Below are 3,766 nucleotides of genomic sequence, written 5' to 3' on the forward strand. Positions count from 1 at the left end.
GTTATACTTCTTATACGAGTTCGGAAGACGTTGCGATAGATTCAGGTTGCGCCACCTCAATATGAATCTACGCAACCTTTTCTGCGAAGATGTTCGAGCAGCAAGCGAAGCGGTGACAATCGGCGATCGCTTGTTCGTTTCTTTCGGCACAGCTCGGCTTTTCTACCAACAACACAATGTTGCCATGCTTATGCTGTTGTTGTTTTTGTAGAACAATGTTTCAATTTTTGGTTGGTGACATATTCAATTTAAAATAAATTCTGTTGGGACTCTAACCTACATGCTCGTCGTCACTTATGAAGCGCTTACCACCAACACCACCATTGACACTTGAATTGCGTTGTCCTAATTATGGTTTGGTTATGCATGAAAGAAATTTACAATGGATCGCCGATTGTTACCTCTTTTCTTGCTACTGCTGCGCATATGTATGTTTGTATGCTTGTTCATTATTGAAGTTATACTCCTTTTTCTTTCCTTTGTCTTTCATTTCTGCGAATTCTCAACTATTTTATGTGCCCTTTTATTGAAATACCCTGCGTTGGCCGTTGAAAATTAAGGCCATACTTTACAGGATTATTTCTGTAGTTAGTCTTCATTTACATTTTTTGGAAATCGACCCGCGATGACGAGGTATGTCGTTTTATCTGACAGCGTGAGGTTTAAGAAGTTCATTTCTAATTTTGTCTTGTGGCTTATTAGAAATGATGTTTCTTCGAAAATCGTTCGCTTACAACGGGTAAAACGAGTTCTGAGTGGTGATTTTAATGAATGAATTCCTTTTGGTTGAAATGCTCTGCGTTGGCCGTTGAAAAGTTAAGACTATTCTTCTCAGGATCATTCATTCCTTTCATTTCTTCAAAGAAATTAATGACCTTTAGAACTATGCATATTTGCATTATTTCGTTGTCATTTCCATATTCGTAGCAATAGAATTTCTATGGCATAAGTAAGTAAATAAGCAATGGCCGCCGATTGTCACCCCTTGCCGCTGTAGCAGCTTCGCCTACAAACATGCGTAAATACATATGTAGTATGTATGTATACGTATGATCGTGAATACATATCGACGCAGATTTTTGCTAGAAGCACCAGAAAGTTGTGCAATTTATGATTTTTCGCTTTTGCTATCGTCGCGAAAAGACGACTTGTTGGCAAAGGCATGCTCGGGGAGATAATAAATTATAATAAATTGATAAAATGTGAATTTAAGTTTTCTAGTTTTCTTTCATACAAAATAATATGCATTTCTTGGAATATCACTAAGAATTATAACTTCATCCGCGCGTAGGGACTCCACGCACCTTTTTTTACTACTGTGACTGTCCTCAAGGCTATTGATCTAGTGCCAATTACTTTATGCCACCTTTGGAGGAGATGCGGGATCTAAGCAGCTGTCGTATTTCCAGTTGCCCTCGAGAAAGCCAAATCGTCTGCTTTTATCTCTTACTAACTGGCGATCCACGCAGAGGACCTTTTCAATAGCCTTTTTTAACAGATTAGCCATGAGTAGAGTCAAGTTGTCATCTTACTTTTGTTCAGAATTTTTTGGCATTTCAGCATGGAAAGACTTACTCCTGAACAAGGTTTACAAAGCGTTGAACTTTAGCCATTTGATCCAGAAGTAGTAAGGTTTGGTGTGGTATATAAGCTGCTGGGATCATCGGTTTATATTTCTTCAAAAATGATACAGCCATGATAACCGATTATTTGATGCCAGAATTTCAACGAGACAGTGCCATTTCTCATACATACATACATACATCAATCAATGAATTTATTGAGAGGACATTTCAGTGAGCAGATAATTTCACGTTTTGGGCCGGTCGATAAGCCACCAAGTCGTATGATATGACATCGTAAACTTTTTCCTGTGGGGATATTTAAAGTCTCAAGCCTATGCGGACAATCCCGCTTCGATTCAGGCTGAGGAGCAAAATATCACGCGTGTCATTAGCCAGTTACCAGTCGAAATGCTCGAACGAATCATCGAAAATTGGGCTCAAGCTCAACATTTGAAAGAGATAATCTTCAAAAAATAAATAAAATTTGGAATTTCTGTGTTATTTTTTTAAGTAAGGACCCACGAGATGGATCACCGTTCACAACTGATCAGTATGACGGACAGAAGTCCTTGCAAGAAAATTTTATTATTCGATATCTTCACAAAACTTCGCGTGTATTATTTCCCAAGGCAACGCTATAATATTCAGAAAACATATTCAGCTTGGATTACTATAAATGTACAGAGTTTGTCCGGAAAGTAATAGGACAGAGTCGATTAAAAAAACATTATTGAACCAATCTTTAACAACTTTCAAAACAGGCTCCTTTTGCGGCCATGCAGCGCTGCCAGCGCGATTTCTAAGCATTGACGGCGTCACGGAAGGCATTTTCTGGAACAGCCTTGAGAAAAGAGTTGCATGCTGCTTGGATCCCCTCTGTCGTCTCAAAAGGCTTGCCTTTCATCGGCCTTTTCAGGCAAGGAAACAAAAAAAAAAATCCGCGGTGGCCACATCTGGGCTGATGGGCGTTTGTGGAAGCGTGGAGATGCTGGCATTGGTTAGGTCGCTGTTCACAAGAAGGGCGGGTGAGCCGGGGCGTTGTCGTGGTGCAACTTCCAAGCGGCTGCGATATCTTGTCGGACCCGATTGACCCTTCTTTTAAATCTCTTGAGACTTCCACGTAAAACTTGGCGTTTGTATAGGAGGAACAAATTCATGGTGGATGATGCCTTTGATGTTAAAAAAGACAATGAGTATCGTTTCTACTTTCGATTTGCTCATTCATCAGCGAGTTTCACACGGGATTTAAACGCGTACCTCTGCTCTAACGAACGCTGTATTTTCGGCTTGCATCACTCTTAAAATACGTCGCTCTTAAATGTTTGTCCTGACTCTCCAGGTGCTCGGAGATAACAGACCAGCCGCTCGTTCGTTAGCTAGGGTCGTCCTCTACCGAATCCAGTCGGTGTGCGCACGCTCCGACGTACAGTCGCGGCAGGCAGGAAAATCCGTCTTATTACTTTCCGGACAAACCTTGTATGCAGTAAATTGAACGACGATAACAAAGTTTTGCACGGAAACAATTTTTATTTTACACAATATCTTCACGAAATTTAGCTCGGATTATGGTATTATTGTATGTGACAATATTTGAAGACATTGGTCATATCGGACTAGTATAGCATATAACTGCCACACAAAAAATAACTAAAGTTAACGGGTTTTCTTGTTTTGCCCAGTTTTGGAAGAAACTAAACAAAACCAAACCGATTTTTAGCGATTTAAATGATCTAACCCTCTTAAGGTGAACGAAACTACTTGCTGATATATACAAATTTCCTCAAGATATTTATTGTGAATTGATTAATACCACATGGAAATCAAATTTTGCAAATTTTAATAATATTGAAACATTTAAAATCTCTTCTTTCATTCAATATGATTTATTCACCAACCACCATGATTTATTCACCAACCCGCCAATTATCATCAAAGGTCAAAGATATTGTCTAATATATTCACTATCATCATTTAGACATTAATATTACAACTTTGTGTACTTTTGTATATCCAATTTCAATGAGCATGACATCTTTCTAATTAAGTAAATTATAGTAAGGCACATACAGCTTCAAATCAGTGTTAAATAGATAACCTTGATCCTCATTGAACTTGAATTTTTTAAGCATCAACCATACAATGAGTTTTGCTTCAGTTGAAGTGTTGAATTATGATACCCTTACATACCAAATACACACATA

General features: G+C 38.6%; 1 pseudogene; it reads left to right on the top strand.

Annotated features, from left to right (window-relative positions):
• The first annotated feature begins 557 nt into the window (after nt 1-557).
• LOC126767455 (small nucleolar RNA U3) lies at nt 558-760 on the top strand (annotated as a pseudogene).
• Nucleotides 761-3,766: the final 3,006 nt, after the last annotated feature.

Source organism: Bactrocera neohumeralis, unplaced genomic scaffold (genome assembly GCF_024586455.1).
Source record: "Bactrocera neohumeralis isolate Rockhampton unplaced genomic scaffold, APGP_CSIRO_Bneo_wtdbg2-racon-allhic-juicebox.fasta_v2 ctg6697, whole genome shotgun sequence".
NCBI classification, from domain to species: domain Eukaryota; kingdom Metazoa; phylum Arthropoda; class Insecta; order Diptera; family Tephritidae; genus Bactrocera; species Bactrocera neohumeralis.